Raw genomic sequence first — 19607 nt, 5'->3', positions numbered from 1 at the left:
GAGAGGGCAGCCAGGGAGCAGGTGGTCCCTGCAGGGCATCTCCACATGGCATTCTGAAGATAATCTCGTGCATCTCTTGTGGGCCTGGCCTCCCTCCGGTTAGTGTATTGCTGGAGGCCATGGCTAGCCCGCAGGGGCAGGCGGAAGTGCTCTGGGTCCTGCCTGTATGTGCTGCGCCTGCCCCAAGCTCAGGCCTGGGCTTTGCAACCTTCCAGCTGGCTTATGCCTGGTATTCCTGGCTGCTCCGGCCTGTGAGGCCGTTTGGAGCTCTCATGACAGTGTCTCACCTTGCGGTCCCCTGGCCTACCCTGAGAGCAGGCTTCCTAGTCCATCTGCCTGGCTACACATGGCTGGACTGTCCTTGGAGGCTTGGAGCCTTGCGGAGCCCAGAGCTGGTGGCCTAAGGTGAGGATACTTCCCTGCGCGGGCACGACTGCTCAAAGCTGGGCACTCAGAGGCTGGGTGGCCATCCTCTCTGCCAGGTTTAGTCTGGGTGCTCGGCCCTGGGGCTTGGCAGGTGGAAGAATGCAGAGGCTCAGGGGCTTCCACAGCTCAAAGAATATCCTCCAACTTTTAGCAAGGCTTATGGTGTGGAAAGCACTTTACACACGGCACCTGATTTCATTCCCGCCCCACCCCCAAGCCCTTGTTCTCCCTTTGTGGCTGGACCTGGGATCCACAGCCAGCACTGCCCTCTGGAGCTCCTGCTTCTCTCTTCCAGCCCAGAAGCGTCCCAGGCTGCTGTGGTTTCTGTGAGGACTGCTTCAGACTCATTTCATTTTCACAATGGCCATCACTTGCAGTGAGTCTACTCTGGCCAAGGGTGGGGGGCACAGTGCGGTCCAGTTCTCTAGGCGGAAGTTGGCCTTGTAGAAAAAGCCAAAGTACCTCACTTACTTTTCAAAGCAGCCTCACCTTTGGCCTATTAGTGAGTTCACCTGGCAGCATCTTTAGCAGGTGTTAGTGCTTCTCTTTTTGTAGGTGAGGGATCTGCGACCAGGGAGCATGCAGAGCCCTCGGTGGGAGTCGGGGTCCTGAGGGCAGTGTTTCTCCCACCACACCCTCCTGCCTTCCACTGTGGTGAGATGTGTGTGAGGCCTGGCAGGCCCCACCTAGAGCCCAGGTGTGTCTGCCCATGGAAAATCCTGGCCATGACTGAGTCTACCAGGTCTCTATTTCCTTTTTTGAGGGGCTGCTGTCTGCTCCTCATTAGATCCCTGATCTTGTAACTGTCACTCTGCACCTGCCTCTGGAGCCTGCGGAGCTGGAAGAGGGGGCCAGAAAGTATTGGTCATAGCCCTTGGGGGTACCTGGGATTGCTCAGGGCAAACACTTCCTACCGAGACAGAACATCCTTGACATGTCAGTGTGTTAAATGAGTAATGCCTTAAAGTTGATTTCTTACTCATGCCCAGTCCATTAGGGGTAACCCTGGTCAGGTAGCTGACTCAGTGATTCAGGGACCCAGGCTCCCTCCATGTCGTGACTCAGTTGACTTTACTGATCCACAGTCACGAAGTGGCCATCACCACTGTAGGCAGAAGGGAAAGCAGGCTTTCTCCCAGGCTTGTAAGGGGACATGTCACTTGTGCCCACTCTCTTTTGGTCAGGACTCAAATGCATGGCCACATCTAACCACAGGGGCAGTTGAGAAATGCCATTCAGCAGAAGGCTCAGTTGGGGTGGAACACAAGTTTTGGTGAGCATACGGTTCTCTACCATAAGGCCTGGCTTGGTTACGTGGGGGCCAGCTGCAGTCTCAGCTCGTGGGTCCTCCTGATGCTTCCTGGGGTGTCTCTCAGGCTGGGTGAGCCCCTGGCTGTGGGCCTGGTGCCTTGGCAGGATCAAGGGCCCTGAGTGGTAAAGGCCAGGGTTGGGCTGGGCTCCTGCCCTGAATATATGCAAGTGGACGCAGGTGAGGCCTTGTACCCCTCATGGCTCCAGTACCTGATGAACCCAGCCTGCCTGTCAGAGTTGTCAGGGGAGCAAGTAAAGGTGCCCAGACAAACAGAAGGGAGGAGGAAGCAGGAAGAGGAAGTGAAGGTAGGTCACAGCTGGGCATGCCCCACGGAAAGGCTGTGGACACCCTGCCCCTCGGATGCCCAGGTAGCCAATTAATATGGCTCATTAGGCACCGCCCTGCCTTCCGTGGCCAGGCCATCCACCTTGAGCCTTTCTCTGTTTATCGTGTGCTGTATACTGATCCTCCCGGGGGATCTTAACATATCAGTGGCATTTGATCCAGCACCGTTCTCCTCCGGTTAAAAATAAGGCTCATAAATTGAGGCCATGCCCTAGGGGACAACAATGTTATAAGCTCATCACCTGATGGTGTTCAAACCTAGTTACAAAAATATACAGCACCTCGGCACCAGGGAGTGAGTGACCTACTTATACCACGTGGACTGACACTAAATTGATGGGGGCAACATCTAGGCCCTCATTGTGTTTTGAAATTCCTGATAACCCCATGGTCTCTGGCTCATGGCTCTTCTTAAAGCTAGAAGCCCCTAACCAGTGTGGTGTTTTTTTGGCTTAATGCCACAGCAGGCCCAGTTTTGGGTCCACACAGCAAGGTGGACCCAAAGAGCACGGGTCCTTTGGGCATCTGACCAGGAGGGTTCTTGGGTGTCCTTCCTGTCTCTGCCACCAGGGTGGTGGTCCCCTGGAGTGAGGAATGAGGACTTCCAGGCATTTGATCTCTTCCCTTCACTGTGCCTGGTGCCGAGGTCCCTGTAGGTTGGGGCTCTGTTGTCCTTGTTCCCATTACTCTAGTATCTATGGTCTACTGTGAGAGACCTCCTGCCTCAGAGCCTCCCCTGGGTCCAGAGCCCGAGGACACACAGAACCATCTGCTCTTTACACATTCCTTCAACAAGTGTTAAATATCTTTATCAACCTATATAGACAGAGAGATGGATAGGTACACACACACACACACACACACACACACACACACATACACACAGACATGACAGGGGTCCATGGGGGGAAAGGGAGGCACACACATGGCATGGTGTGGGGAGGTTTGCCCTAGTCACTGAAGACAGGGATGGCTCCTCGGAGGAAGTGATGAAGATATCAAGCTTAAAGATGAGGAGGAGTGAGCCAGGTTGGGGATAAGAACCAGGAAATGGGCTATGGATCAGAGCATGGTAGGTCAGCCAAGGTCCTGCATGGGGCCACCTAACCATAGCTGCGTGTGGCTCCCACCCTCTGTGTAAGGACCTGTGCCCTGGGCCGTGTCTTCTGACCCTGCTCCTGCAGCCAGGTGTCCCCCTGGATGCAAGTACCCCTGCGTCCCGCAGCCTGAGACACGTAGTGGGTGTGCAACATTCTTGCTGGGCTGAATTCAAGAATAGTTCATTTTGGGGGCACCTGGGTGACTCAGTCAGTTGAGCTTCTGACTTCAGCTCAGATCATGATCTCGTGGTTTGTGGCTTCGAGCCCCGCATTGGGCTCTGTGCTGACAGCTCGGAGCCTGGAGCCTGCTTTGGATTCTGTGTCTTCCTTTCTCTTTCTGCCCCTCCCCCTCTCACATTCTGTCTCTAAAAAATAAACATTAAAAAAGAAAAGAACAGGGGCGCCTGGGTGGCGCAGTCGGTTAAGCGTCCGACTTCAGCCAGGTCACGATCTCGCGGTCCGTGGGTTCGAGCCCCGCATCGGGCTCTGGGCTGATGGCTCAGAGCCTGGAGCCTGTTTCCGATTCTGTGTCTCCCTCTCTCTCTGCCCCTCCCCCGTTCATGCTCTGTCTCTCTCTGTCCCAAAAATAAATAAAAACGTTGAGGAAAAAAAAATTTTTTTTTAAATAAAAAAAAAAAAAAAAAAAGAAAAGAACAGTTCATTTTTTTAGTAACCTTCTTGAGTTCTCAAGGGTTATGTAGCTTCTCTGAGGCCATGTAGCTCGGAATCGCCTGTTTGGTTGAGGTTGGCAAAAGTGGGGGCAAATGCCCAGGATTGTCTCTGTTCCTCCTGTGAATTTCTAATATACTCTTGATGTTCATTAAAAAAAGGAAGATCTTTGTTTTCCTGGCCAAACCACAAAACTGTGAGGAGATTGCTCACTTTGGGAGTAGGGATGCCCTCCTATGTGGCATGTTTAGAAGTTGGACCTGAGAATTTGAATTTCTTTCTGCCTGCTGCCTCCTGGTTGATCTAGCTGCCTGCACATCAGCATGTGGTCACATAGCTCTGTTGTCCAGGCCGTGGCCAGCGTGCTCTCTGTGCCAGGGCTGGCCTAACATGGCTCCAGGAGGAAGGTGCTTGGCTCCTAGGTGTTGCCATGTGGCAGAACCCTCCGGAGGTGGTCCTGTACATTGTGGGTGGGGGACTGAGATAAGGTGAAGTTGCCCAAGGCCACACAAAGAACCCACGTGTCCGTCTGCAAGGCCAGCTGTCAGTCCAGCATAGATGCCTCCTCTCATTCCACGCCGTAACTGCAGCACGCAGCGCTTAGTTGGGGAGGGGCCTCACTGTGGTGCTCGTTCTGAGGCATCCTACAGCCTGTCCGCGCTGGGACTGGCCTCACCACCCCTCTTGTCATTTCCAAGGCTGCACCCAGCCTGTTTGTGGAAACACTCAGCCTTCCATACCGCCCTTAGCCAGGCAGCCTCCCCGGAGGGAGAAGCCCTCCCGAATTCTGCCCTTGCAGGACCCCTGGAAAACCTAGGATGGGAACCAGAAGGGGTTTGTAGATCTAGAAGGACCAAACCCTGGCATTAGGGGGCATTAAAGAGATCATTACTGATACTAGTGTTCCCTTTCAGGAACAGTTAGATTATAATTAGGTAAATAAATGAATTACATAACATTGGTTTTATCATGTTAAATTTATACTTTGCAAAGAGCTTCCCCAATTGGGCTGTCATTTACTTCCCTCTGACAGGATCCTATATGCCATAGGACACTATGGTTTTATAGGGTACTATGATATATAGGTACTATAATCCTATTTGGCAAAAGAGAAACAGGCCAGAGAGGCTGCTTGACTAGCTCATTTTCTCGTCCCTTCCTGGCCGAGCTGTGAAACCCTAACACACAGCGCGCCTGTACCCATGTCCTCGGCTGTTCATCCGGAGAAGCCGATCTAACACAGGCAGGGAGGTACTTTCTCTCTTCCCTCTGTGTCTCCCATTATCAAAGTCGCAGAATGAGACAGGTGGTGGAGTGGCTCTTCTCTAGCTGAACCGCTTCAAGATCTCACCTGAGAGGTGGAGTGACTTTTGGAGTCATATGTAGTCTCTGGCCCCACACACACTTCCCTGGACAAGAGGAGGACCATATCGCCTAACAGTGAATGTGATGGCCCCACAACCAGACCCTCTCCAGCTCTGAGGAGCAGAAGCCAGTGTCTGGGCTTCCTCGTTCTGTTGGTTCATGACCCAGATGGGACTGAAGGGTCAGAGGGGCAGATAGAATGGTCCTGGCCCAATGTGGAAGGCAAGACTTGGGGACACCTGAAGAGAAGCAGGGACCCTGGAGGCTGGAGCATACCCTTCCCCAAAGAGGAAACACAGGCATGTCTTGGTGCAGACTTCTTGCAGTCCTCGCCAGTGCACTGCCCATCCCACAAGGGCCCCAGGGAATGGGGTTCTCCCATCTGGATGCTCAGACCTCTGTGCTTCTGCCCTCCAGTCTGCTCTGCCCAATGCATTATTAATGAGGCAGACTTCATTTCCAGTTTTTGGGTAGCTAATTTGTTCCTACAATCATGATTTCAAATATCACATGAATAATTCAGAAAATTATTTTACTGTAGTTAGATAAGCCTGTTAGCTGTCACACATCTGAATAAATTAGTTTCTCCATCCCATGGGGCATGGAGAGGAGGTGCTGGCCATGCAGCAGGGGGTCTAGCCCAGACCAGTGTAACACTCAGAACTGGGCTTCAAGAGGCCAGGTCTGCCCCGGGGACGAGGGGATAATAGGCATCATAATTTGTCACAGAGGAGCTTGGTTGCTGCTCAGTGAGAATGGGTCAGTCACAGATGGCCATCTGTCCCCTCCACCCCCGTTTGGATTGGAGATGTGTGTGGTTGCTTAACAAGCCCTGGGTGGTACAGCCCTGTCCTTTTCCAGCTCAGAAATGCACAACAGTGTCCATCTTGCATGTGTGAAGCAGCAGGTAATCAGACAGAAAAATTCCCCCAGCCTCATCGTTCAGGAAGGTGGGCCCAGATAGAAATCTACTTGATTTTTTTTTTTTATTCAGCTAAGAGGAGTGACCTTGTTCCATCCCCTTCTTAAATGTGTTATATTTGGGAATTTGCTTCCCTTCTCTGAGCCTCAGTTTCTTTATCTGTAAAGTGAGCACACTCTTCCTAGGATGCCTTAGCCCACTGAATTTTTGTCGGAGACGGAAACGAAGTAATGTGTGTGCAAAAACTTTGCAGACTACAGAGGGCTGCAGGGATATAAAGGTTACTGTGTACCTGCCTCCTTCAGGACAAGGACATCTCCGTGTCCCTCCTCAAATACCCAAGAAAAGGCAATTCTAGCCTTCTCCCCAAAACCCATTCTGGGGTTTGAGAACCTACCCAGTTCCCTGTTTATGGAGCGATCACTGGCCACGGGCCAGGACCTGTCTCTGACTCTGTCTTTGCATCCTTGGGATGCCATTCTCAGGAACACCCCTAGGTGGGACAATTGGTCATCTGTGCCAGAGGCAGCAAAGCTTCTGGCCCTGGGGACCGAGCTGGCTTTGGTGTAAACTTCTGTCTGAGATTCTCAGAAGAGTAAGATGCCATAGCCCCTATCAGGGAGCGGCCTGAGCATTAGAGGCAAAAAAAAAAAAAAATAAATAAATAAATAAAATAAAAAATAAATAAAAAATAAAAAAAAGGAAGAGAGAGAGAGAGAGAAGGTGTGGCCTGGTGGCACTTTTGCTTGTGTCTGGCATGAGTCTGGCGTGATGTTGGCAAGAGCAGGGGCTCATTGGATGCCTGATGAAAGAATGACAAGTCCCTCAATGCTGTTGGGGGAACCTGGGCCACTTGCTGGGTTCCTGCTGAAGTGCAGCTGGAGTGAGAGGGTGGGGAACAGCTCGGTCTGGGCCTGGGCGCAGGCAGGGGAGGGCTGAGGTCAGTTGTGGTCAGGGCAGCTGGCTGAGGGTAGGTGGAGGTCTGGGGTTCCCTTGGGGGAGGTGAGGAAGGAGGCTTCAGGGGCAGCAGCCAGGAGGGACAGGAGACAGGACCGGGGCCGGGGCTGTGGGGACCACGCTGAGTGCCAAGGACAGTGAGGGGAGGGGAAATGGTCAAGGGCAGCATGGCCCAGAGGTTTATGACACAGGCTCTTGGGTCAGCCCTAGTGCCACCAGTGGACAAGAGCTGTGACTTTTTTTAGGCTTCCTTTTCTGTAAAGTGGATGGCACTCATCTCTGCACACTGGGCATTTGTTCTAAGAGATAACGCCCTGATAACAGTCAGCACAGTGCCTGGCATATATGGGTGCTCAGTAAGCATCAACTACCACTACTCCCCTCATCCTTGTACCTTTTCTTATGATCATCATTAGTTTCGAGGTGCTTCTCTGCTGCCCAAACGACAGAGTTTCACCTGGCGGCCAGCCATGGGAATGGGATGTGCATGAGGCTGCCCCTCTCAAAACTCCTCCCGTGGCTGCAGGTCAACGTCGTGTGTCGCACAACCCAGAGCCTGGGAGTCCAGAACCTTCTTGTTGACTCCAATCTTTGCCTCAGCTTGTTCTCAGCTCAGATGCCCCCAGTGGTGTGGAGTCTCTGTATCCTTAGAGGTCCTAGGTGAATTTAGCTAATTTAGATCGTCTACTGAGATGCCCGGTGCTGGACAAACTGGGGCCGATGGAAGATGTCCTGGGGTGTCCTCTCTTTTAGGAGGCTCCGGGACAGAGTCAGGAGAGCAGACCAGCCCAGGAAGGAGGGTCTGCGTGGCTTTGTAGAAAAGGGGGAAAGCTCGGCTGAGATTCTGGATGCTTGCAGGGCTGCTGAGCAAGCCATTTATCAAGATCTTGGTGACAGGTGTTTAAAAGGAAAAATATTTGCCTGTGTATATTTTTTCAAAATGATTAATATTCAAATTAGTGTTGGAGATCCAAATTGGTAAAGTGTAACTAGGCAGAAAACTTCTCTCACAGCTTGTAATTTTCAGTCCATTCCACCATCCTCCCTGCCCCCCACCCCCTACCTAGTTCCCACAAATATCTTTGGGCTTCTACAGACTTGGCCGGGAGTGGAGCAGCTCCCTGGGAATTCAGTTCTTGACTCTTAGCATGCTGTGGGCACCTGACCCTCCAGGTGGAAAGAGTGGCTTCCTTGTGACCTAGAGCCCTTGATATGCCCACGTCCTGAGAGGCTCCCCCAACCCCACTCAGGCATCTCGTGCACCCATCACCATCCAGAGGTGCCAATTCTAAGACACAGCTTTAAACATCCCACCCCCTGTTCTAGCAACATCAGTGTTACCCTGTTGCTTATGGAACAAAGCCTGAATTCCTTTTTCTGGAAATCATCATCAGGACCCAAAATAGCTTTACAGCCCTCCAACCTCCCTAGCCTCGGCTTGTCTGCCCCCACCAGCCACGGCACCCTGGGCATGAATGTATTTCCCGACTCCATGCTGCTGCTGTGGCATGGGTGTGAGTGCTTTCACTGGCCCACTTGCCCTCAGCCAAATGTAATCCCACTTGACAGTGTATGAAATGAACCAGGCGGAAGGTAGTGACTCTAGCTACTTCTGTTTCTCAGGTTTAGAGCACGTGCTAAATGTGCATCCCAGTTTAGAGACTGTTCTGAATCTTACAAGATACAAATGGAGGAAGGAATTTCCCTGCACACTTGGCTTGATAAACTTTGACAGATCTTCGTTTCTACCTTTGACTGCTTTTGTCTGAGGGGAGTTCACTGAGCATGGGCCCCATGAACCAGCCACTGGCAGACTGGTGCTACCAGTTGTCACATGCTCTAGTCACTGGCAGTCAGTGAATCCCTCCTCCATGCTGAGCATTCCCCAAGGACAAGTGTACTTGTCAATCTCCACGTCCCAGCACTTAGCATCCATACACCCATCCATCCATCCATCCATCCATGAATCTAACTAATATTTATTAAGATCTTAATGGGTTTTAAGCCCTTTGCTAGGTGTTGGGAATAGAGCAGCTAACATCCCAAATCCATTTCTTGCCCTCAAAAAGCTCCTTGTTGAGTGGCAAGGGCAGAGAGGCAAACAAGCAATTACCATACAGTATGTCAGAGGACTGTGGGAGCCATAGAAGGTGCAGACCCAGGTAGGGTGGTTGGTGAAGGAGCAGAGGGGAGGGGACAGAGAAAACTTCTAGAACCAGTGATGTCTAGGCCAGAAGAATGGGTGTTTGAGAGAGGGGGCTTTGGGCTTAGGTGGCTCTGGATTTAAGCCCCAGTTCTTCAAGGTGAGGGACTATGGACCAGTGGATTAAACTTTCTGAGCCTTGGTGTCGTCTTCTATGAAATGGAGATAATAATATCTATCTCCTCTGGTTTCTGGAGTGATTTAATGAAAAAATATGTGTCAGGCATTTAGCACAGTGCCTGGCACTTGGTATGTGCTCAAATCTCTACCTATTGAGCTGCAGTTTGAAGGGTGTGTGTCAGAACTGGCCAAAGGCAGAGTGCTCCAAGCAGCAGGACCTCCCCTAGTAGCTGGTGAGGGCAGAGTGGGGAAGATCTCAGGAGGCTTAGGCCTGGATCAGACAGCAGGGGGCGTCACTTTTGGAGTTGGGTTGGGTGTTCTGAAGCAGGTGGCTTAGTCTCCTGGAAGTCACTGGAGGTGGGTAGGGAGCCAAGCCGTTCCACATCCTCGTCTGTGTGGCACTCAGAGGGAGGTCTCCAGGCCTCCATTGTTAACTGACAGATTTGCACCCAGCCACCAGCTTCAGATGGGGAGAGCAGGTGTCCTTTTCACAGGTGTGACAGGGATGAAAGCATACAAATCCTCTTAATCTCACCCTGCTCCCTGTTGAGTCCTCCCTGGCTGGAGGACTCAGCCTTTGTATGGTAAGGCCAATAGGGAGCTTTTCCCTGCCAGAGAACTGCAAGTTGAAAGCAGAAAGACTGGTGTCAGGAGGAGAGACAGAGGAGATCAGGGGCCTGCAGGAGCTGGATGGGAGAATATTTAGGGGTGGACCCGGCTGCAGGTAGGCAGCGTGCAGACAGAGTGAAAGGTGGAAAAAAAAGATTTCAAGAATTTTTGCTTTGCTTTAGGAAGGGTTCTCCCTTTGGACCTAAGGGTTTAGCTTGCTTGGCAATCATATTTAATTTTTTGGGCTGGTACTTTTTGGAAAGCAAAGTTATCCCCAGACTGGCTCAGGAGTCAGGCCAAGTCTACATGGTTTACATGTGAGGGCACCTGGCCCGAGAGGTAAGGCAGGTCCATGGTCATACACATGTTCAGCCAACACTCGTACCCATGCACCCCAAACTGTGCCATTTTCCCTAGAGCATGCTGGGCTGTGGGTGAAATTCCATCTACCACATTCCCAACCATAGCACAAGGGGGTTAGAAATACATGAAAAGTAATCTCGGGGTATTCCACCAAATGACATTTAAAAAAGTTGTCTTAAGGGATGCCTAAATCAAGAAGAAAACCCAGAAAAAATTGGAATAATTAAAAAAAAAGCACAAACTATAAAAACTTATGGGATGTTGCCAAAATAATACATTTAGAAAAGCTGCCCAATTCTAAATCCCTGTGTCACCAGGAAAGATTAAAAAGAAAAACAAAAACCACAGACACGGCGAGCTGCATCTCCAGATTAAAGATTTTCAGGATGTAAGAAAGAGGCTGAGAAAATTCGGAAAGCAAGCAATAATAACTCTGGATAAACAAGGCAGGAGAAATGAGTATTGATGGACAGAACCAATAATTAGGCCTTTGAGAAAATCTGCAAAGCCATTAGTCATAAACTGATCAAAGAAAGCAGAAATATGTAAACAAATAAAACCAGAAATAGATCATGAGATGCAACCAATAATATGAAAGACGTTTGTAGGATCTTGGGAGAATACCAGTTTTATTTACATGAATAAATAGATGGTATGGATGTATATCTCCAAAAAGCCCAGAGTACAGCACCTAATGCCACTGGCATACTTGCAAAGAAAATGCATCTTCTTTGTCACTGAGTTCTCTCAGGGCTTGAATTGTGTCCTCTACCCTGACCCTCCCCTCCCCTGCCGACCCGTCGCTCCAAATATGTTGAAGTCCTAACCCTGGTGTGTGGGAATTATGACAGTACTTGGAAATAAAGCCTTTGTTGATATAATCAAACAAAGATGAAGTCATTAGTGTGGGCCCCATTCAGGATGACTGATAGCCTTATGAGAAGAGGGGAGATGTGAGCACAGACACACAGGGAGAGCGCCTACGATGATGGGGGCAGAGATGGGAGAGATCCAGCTGTGAGCCAAGAACACGGAGGACTGACAGCCCCATCAGAGGCTAGGAAGAGAAAAGGATGGGTTCTACCCAGAGTCTCCGAGGGAGCATGGCCCTGCTGACACCTTGCTTGTGGCCTGTGGCTTTCAGAACCATGAGGGAATAAATTTCTGCTGTAGCCACTCAATTTGTTACAGCAGCCGCAGGAACCTAATACAGATGTATTCCTTCCGTGTGTCAGCTATTGGACCACGCAGGTCATGTTTCTATGGTCTTTAGTTTATTAGCCTTCTTGATCTGTCACTTGGGGGGGGCAGAATGTACAGTCAGGGGGTATTTCTGTGCATCTTTCTTGCATCTATTTTGTGGCCTTTGTGAGCCCCATGTTTGTGTTGGGTCACCATTGTTGATTCATTGAAAAAAAATACTATTGTAACCTTGTGTATTTCATAAAATTCTTTGCTACCAAATCTACTTTATCTGCTATAGTGTAACTTGTTTTTTTTTTTCATAGACAGTAAATATTAGGGCAATATTTTAGCATTTAGTATTTAGGGTTAGGGTTTGGTAAGGGTTTTGTTAGTCTTTCTTTTGGTAGAACTGCATGTTTATTTTGCTTTAGAATTATTCATGAACTTTCTCAAGGATGGCTTACCCAGAAGGTATTATGTGCACACACAGGATTGGCAGTAGGGACTTGGAGATGACCCTGAGTTCCTAGCTTTACTCTCCCAGACCTCAAAATCCAAGGAAATTCTGCCAGTGGTGGCTCTTCTTTAAGTAGAGAGAGGTCAGCTCATCTGCATTTCGTGTTAGAACTCAAACAGGGATGGAATACTCTGCCACTGCCAGTAAACAGAGCATGAGCAGTGGAGAAAAGCAGGATGAAAAAACAGGAGGGCAGGAGAAAGGAAGAGGGGCAAGAAAAGGGAAGAGAAAAGGAAGGGCTTGGGATCTTTGAGGATATTTAGAGAAGCATTGTTTTCTTGTAGCCAGAGGCTTAACAGGTGACATCCTTGCTCCTGTCCAGTGGATCAGAACTAACTTGGCTGAGGTGGGATTAGTGCAGTGAGGAGCTTGCATTCTTCTTTCTAGCATCTTTACATCTAAAGTCCACTCCTGTCTGATCCATGGTCTCTGCCCTCAGGGCTCAGGGTTCATATCGTCCTCTGTTCTCACCTCTACAGTAAATGGGATCTCCCAAGTCTCCCCTGTCATCATGGCTTGGAATCCCCTGAAAAATCCGGCTCCTCTGGAGCAAGGAAGGCCCCTGAGGAGACAAGGCATCTTTGGAGAGCATTACCTCATGATCTCATGTCTCTCACACCCCTGCCTTGAAGAAACTGTGGCTCTGACATGAGAGAGAGGGCCCCACATGTCACTGACCTTCAGGACTGTTCAGTTCAGCTGGCGTGGCCTGAGCAGCTCGTGGCTGCCAGTGACAGGGGCCTGGACAGAAAGGTACTCTTCTACGAACCCAGCACTGTACACTCAGCCCTCACTTTGATTTCCAGCTCCTGTCCAGCCATAAGAGTGAGTGCATCCATCACCCCTACAGCTTCTACCCTGGAGCCTTCACAATTTAAGAGGCCTTTTCTGAAATATGCTCTATTAATAGAAGCCGTGGGTGCAAGTCCTTGCCTGGCCTTCTCTGGACTGGAATTTTGAACTTAGCCAAAAATATTTATCCTGATCTTCATGGGCCATGAGGGGGTGCCCCTAAGAGCCCATAAACCGAGCAGCATGGGAGAAGGGTGAGCAGCTCAGAAATAGGTCACCAAATTGATGGCTCTGTCCTCTGACCCTGAGCTTGTATTCTTTGAGTCCCTTCTCCACACCAGCCAGACCTACTCAGGGGGAAGAGGATGTCCATCAAGTTCATCTGGCTCTCAAGGTCAGTGGCCTGGCGAGTGAAAGGCCAGTAGGCCAGGGGTAGGGGCTGACTCAGTGACACTACCCCTTCAGGCTTGTCCCTCTGTGAGCACCCCATACTCCATCAGCACTTGAACCCCAGTTCCTGCCATCCTCAGAGACCAAAGAGGAGTCCAAAGGCCGGGAAGGGGTTCAATCTGCCTGTAGTCTGGCCTCCAGAGTATCTGTCTACACACAGTTCCAGAGGGCAGGTGTGGGTGTATGGCTTCGCTGGCCCCTCTTCAAGCCGTCTCCCCTAGCTCAGCCCCCTGGACCATGGCCTAAGACTCTTGCCACAGATTCTCCAGAACAGTCACTGATGCTACCACTGCAGACACAGAGGGTGGCTTTGGGATACACCCAGGATATCCATTGCCATTTTTTATAGCTGGTGAACACCCATGTAAGTTTCCCTTCTCTGAATCGCCAGACACTGATAAGGGCCAGAGAGACACAGAAACCAGAATGCAAGTTAAATGTTATTTCAGACAATCCACACTCGGGAGAGACGGTGTCCCTGACAGCTCTGAAACTTTGGGAAAGCTCTGGAAAGCTTAGAAACTCATGGGGAATGAAAAGGAATTCCTGTGATTTAATGCTGGGCTGTTCGTGTCAGTTTCTCAATCCTCGTTATTCTATTTTGACCTCTCTGAATCTCCCAGGGGACCAAAACATGATCAACTTGAACTTTGGCATTTTGATCTCCCCTCATCAAACTCTTCATCCTGAGTGAGACACCCAGAGCTTTGGAACTCTCAGATGCGTTCAGTGTCTGCCTTACTGTGTCTCTAAGAGACCTCTAGCCTCTGTGAATGTGGGGAGGTGAGAGGTGGATTTGGAGGAGGCTGATGGCTGGTCACTGAGCTCCCTAGGGAAGATCACCTAAGAGGTCTGAGCTGGGCAGCCCTGTCTTGCTACCCACCCCTCCACAGCAGCATGTGCAGCCCCTGAGCCTGCCTGCACCAGGAGGTCCCATCTCTGCTGCTTCCTCCACAGACTCACACATCTGCAGTCTACACCCCAGCATGTCCTGGAATGTTTGCAGTCTTGGAAGTAGTCAGAATGCGCTAAAAATGCAGTGACAACAGCCGTCTTTGTGGGATATTTTTAAGGGTGATAGGACCGGAGAGTCATTAGTGCCAGAAATGTGGGTCTCATCTTATTTTTAAAAACCAAGTGCCACATCTCCAGATGCTCCAGCCTACACCTCAGGCCACGTCCTCAAACAGCCACACCCCTGATGTGTGCCGAGCGCTGGGGACACGGTCAGAAATCATCCTTGTGGGATGCCCGTGTTGGGTGGGTTCCACGTCTTCACTGTTCCACCTGGGACAGAGATCCCTGTGTGAAGAGGCAAGGCTTCCCGTCGAAGCCACTTCTCCTTCCAGCTTGGGTGCATTTCACTTGAGGCTCACTCAAGGGCATGATGATATTTGGGACCCTCTGAGCATGAAGACCACACCTGGCGGAGGGGGTCCCACATGAAGCATGCATGGAGGACCCCTGTGGTCAGTGTCCAAGGCCTAGGCCCCCAGGGACTGAGCTCCATCAGCACAGACTGGAGTCCACACTTCCTGGCTCCGGAGGAGGACACAGCCCTCTTGCTTGCTCTGATGCACAGGAATAAGCAAGGAGTTTGGAGCTGGGGAGTAAAGGTTTCCCTGCTTCTGGTCAGAACTGCTTCTCAGATGATTTTTTCCTCCAGATCAGCACTGCCCTACACAGATCTAATAGTGAGCCATGTAGGTAATTTAAACATTTCTCGTAGTCACATTAAAAAATGTAGAAAGGAACAGGTAACAGTAATTTGAATAATACATTTTATTTAACCCAATCTATCCAAAATGCTATCATTTCAATCTGTAACTAATATACAAAACTGTTAATGTGATAGTCTGCTTCCTTTGTACAAAGCCTTTGAAATCTCCCATGTATTTTTTTTATTTCTTAAAAATTTTTTTAATGTTTTTATTTTTGAGAGAGAGAGAGAGACAGAGACAGAGACAGAGGAAGCACTAGCAGGGGAGGGGCAGAGAGAGAGGGAGACACAAAATCCGAAGAAGGCTCCAGGCTCTGAGCTGTTAGCACAGAGCCCGATGCAGAGCTCGAACTGATGAACCATGAGATCATGACCTGAGCGGAAGTCGGACGCTTAACCGAATGAGCCACCCAGGCGCCCCTTCCATGTATTTTATGTCTACACATAAATATGGTCTAGTTACCAATATTGGCTCAGTAGCCAAACATGTGGCTAGTGGTTCCCTATTGGACAGTGTAAGTCTAAAGCCTGTGCTAGGTGGGCATGTGGGAGGGGCAACAGATGAGATGGGAATGGTCTCCGCCTCTGGAGGGGCAGTTAACCCATATTCCTTAGTTGCCTTTCCCAGGCGACCGAGACAGCTGGTGGTGGGGTGAATGTTGGGGCTAGTCCTTTGCACATGCTGTTTCCTCTGCAGATGACCATGCTCAGGGCAGGGCGGGTGTGGCCACGGAGCCGGGTCCGGGGCCTCCAGTGGTTCCTCACACAGGCTGGAAAGGGTTCAGAGACAGCCTTGCTGGGGGTGTGGCCCTGTGAACAGAGAGCTGCTCTCACACGGCTCTCTTCTCTCCCACAATACTGTTTCTTTGTGAGACCAGGAGCAAGGTCATTCACTCTTCAACAAATACTTCAAAGCACTGGCTGCGTGTGAGGCCCTGCTCTAAAATCTGGGAATAAATAGAGCAGTAAAAAAAACAACAACAAAAAATAGACAAAACCCCTGCTTTTATGGATTTTACTTTTTAGTTAGGGAGAAGGTGCCTAGAAAGAGACAATAAACGTTTATTGGTAGTGATGAATATTGTCTTAGGCTGGTGTAACAAAATACCATAGACTGGGTGCTTTTAAACATAGGAATTTCTCTCTCACCGTTCTGGAGGCTGGCAAGTCCAAGGTTAAGGCACCAACTGATTCAGTGTCTTTTGATGACTGGCCAGCTTCTCACTATAACCTCATGGGATGGAAGGGTTGAGGTAGCACCCTGGGGCCTCTTTTATTTATATTTTTACGTATTGTTTTTTTAAAGTGTATTTATTTATTTAGAGAGAGAGAGATAAAGTGCACACATGAGTGGGAGAGGAATAGAGAGAGAGGGTGACAGAGGATTCCAAGCAGGCTCTGCACTCTCAGCATGGGGCCCGATGCAGGGCTTGAACTCACCAACTGTGAGATCATGACCGGAGCCGAGATCAAGAGTCCAGCACTCCACTGACTGAGCCACCCAGGCGCCCTCGGGACCTTTTCTAAAAGAACACAAATCCCATTCATGAAAGGTCCACCCTCAAGACCTAATTACATCCTAAAGGCCCCACCTCCTAATGCCATCACACTGAGGGTTAGGTTTCAACAGATGAATTTGTGGAGAGACACAAACATTCAGTCCTTAGCAACCATTGAGAAGCAAAATGAAATAGGGAGAGAGAAGGGGAGTGCTCAGAGGAAATGCTTACATCTGTATGTGGAGAAGCATGAGGACTCTTTGTAATGATAACACCACTCAGAGACCTGAAGGGATGGTGGGAGAGAAGCAACCTCACAGAAGTCTGGGGATAGCCTGAGAGGCAGAGGGAACTGCACATTCAAAGGTCCTGGGGCAGAAGTGCACCTGGTGTGTGTGAAGAGCAGCAGGAGGCCAGGGAGCATGGAGGAGAGCAGGGGGAGGTGAGGTCAGAGAGCAGAGAAGGGCCCACATCATGGCCTTTGTAAGGATGTTGTTTTTTCTCTGGGTCAGATTAAAGGCTTCTGAATGTGTGTGTGTTTTTTTAATTAGGGCACCTACTTTATTTTGAATAAGCAAATGGGGTAAACAACCCTGAGTACTACCCCGCTGATATGAGAGCTCACACCCAACAGGACTCCCCACTTAGTTTTGGAAGGGAAGTATCTTCTGTGTGGCCAGTCCTGTCATCTACTATGACACCTTCTTATAAGGCAGGCATGGCACCAACTGACATCTGCTTCCAGTCAAAGAACCAGGTCTGGATGGGGCATTTTAGCCCTTAAATTTGGGGAGATGCTCTCAGTCAAGTTAAAGTTGAATGTGTGTGGAGACCCAGGGCCGCCGACTGCTGATCTTGAAGTAGGTAAAATGAATGTGGTTTGTTCACATTCCCACCGTTGCTTTCCTATAAAAACCTTTTTTGTTTTAATTTTAGAGAGAGAACGTGTGAGAGTTGAGGAGAGGGACAGACGGAGAGAGAGAGAGAGAGAGAGAGAGAGAGAGAGAGAGAGAGAGAGAGAATCTTAAGCAGGCTCCATGCTCAGCGCAGAGCCAGATGCAGGGGCTTTGTCCCACGACCCTAGGATCATGACCTGAGCCGAAACCAAGACTTCGACACTCAGCCGACTGAGCCACCCAAGTGCCCCTAAAAATCATTTTTATAATAAAGGTCACTTCATTAAAACATACTCTGATCAAATAATCGGGCAAAGGAAAGCTCACGTGGCCCCAAGTCTACAATATAGAAGCAAAGGAGAGAGGACAGGTTCTCTGCTGTGATCATGTTCAGGACATTCACAAGGGCGAAGGGTGAGCTAGGCCCTGGGACAGCTGCTACACTGTCTGCACCCAGAATTCCACATACTTCCCCCCCCCCCCCACCGCCCCCGAGCCTCAACAGGCTGTCCACTCCCATTCTCCCACAGATAGCTGCATGGCCTTCGTGTGGTTCTTTCCTCCAGGGTGAAGGAAGCGGTGATAAATCCCTGCAGGAAGAGTTATTATGTTTCCTTTTTTATGAAAATGTGGACCCACTTGTCCCCTTTATCTCTCACTTCATAGTACCCACTGCCATCTGGTCCGACAGGTAGTGGATCTCATCATCCAGGTGCAAATGCTGCTCAAAGAATGTCTTAATCTTTTCTTCATAATTTGGGAGTTTATCTTTGCATACGGTTATTAGGTCCATCCAGGAGCCCTTTTCGCTTTTCAGATCTTTTCTAATTCTGGATCCTTCTCATATTTTGCAGCACCCAGCTTCCAGTAAAGAACTGTGAGCTGGCACAGCCGTCCCCTGTGCCCCAGACCCCACCCCAGCACCTCCTGCTCCACCATGCCCCCCTCCCCCTCCCTCAACTCCAGCCACCTTCACCTTCCTCTTCATCAGGCTCCTCCCCCTCCTCCTCTCCTCCCCCTCCGGTTGCTCCCCCCACTTGTCCTGGCGGAAGGACACAGTGGAGTTGATTTGGGGGCAGCCCATTGCCGGAGTCTGTGTGGGGGTAGCATGAGGTGACTGCAAGCTGCCTGGGCCGGGTTGTGGGGACAAGGAGGAGAGGCGTGATGCTGCTCCTGTCCTTGTTTTTGGCTCCCAGCGATAGGGCAGGGGGACCCAGCTGCCTGTGTTGGGGAACCCTTGGGACAGAGACTACCTTGAGGGCCTTATGTGAGCTGAGGGGACCATCTCAGAGGAAGGCCTGTGTCTGTGACCTTCACAGTGCTCCTTTTGTGGGGCTGTGTGGTAAGTAATGTCATTAAGATGAATGTGTGTTTTGGTAAAGGGTGTAAATATATGAATAGTGTCCTCTCCAGCCCCATACATCACCCTGTGTTTATTCAGTGCCTGGTGCATAAGCTAGGAGGCATGCATTGCTATTTGGGGCTGTGAGTTTTAAAGTACATTAAAGGAGTTTACTGAAAACTCTTGGCAAAGAGATAAAATACAATTACTCTAATTCCCAAGGCATTGCAGACAGAATGTCCTGGAAACCTGCAGTGTAATAATTCACAGGGAGCCGTGGCAGGCAGCCTTTGAGGCATCAGAAACGCTGCTTTTGTAAACTTCAGAGGCGGCCAAGAGCTGTCCCTCGGGGGACCCTCGTGGTGTGTTTTATTAACCTCCCTGTTTCTGGCTGAGAGGCTGTGGAGGGAATCTAGCTGTCAGGGCCGGCTGCCGCGCTCAGGAGTTCTACAAGGGTCACCAGGGAGAGGGGAAAGGATGGGACCTCCTGCTTCCTCTGGCTGCACCCTGCCTGCCCATGTGACTGTCAGTCTTAGGCTCTGTTAGCTAGCTGTCGGCTTGCACGATGGCAAATTCTCACTCCCTGTGAAGTGGCTAAGACTCGTAGCCCCTTCCTGGGAAATGGAGGCTTTTGGTGGGACACTTGGAAGGAGGATCTTAGTGAGTAGATGTGTCAGCTTCCTGGAGAACTTGAGGTTGACTTCTAAGCTACATACAAAGAACCCAGGACAATTCCTGATGGCAGGGGTGAAGAGGCCACCTCATGGAACTTGGGCAAGATTCCATAGGTGCTGTGGCCTGTTGCTTTTTCCAGC

Source organism: Leopardus geoffroyi, chromosome A1 (genome assembly GCF_018350155.1).
Source record: "Leopardus geoffroyi isolate Oge1 chromosome A1, O.geoffroyi_Oge1_pat1.0, whole genome shotgun sequence".
Taxonomy (NCBI): domain Eukaryota; kingdom Metazoa; phylum Chordata; class Mammalia; order Carnivora; family Felidae; genus Leopardus; species Leopardus geoffroyi.
The sequence above is the reverse complement of the archived record's forward strand: the minus strand, read 5'-3'. Positions refer to the sequence as shown.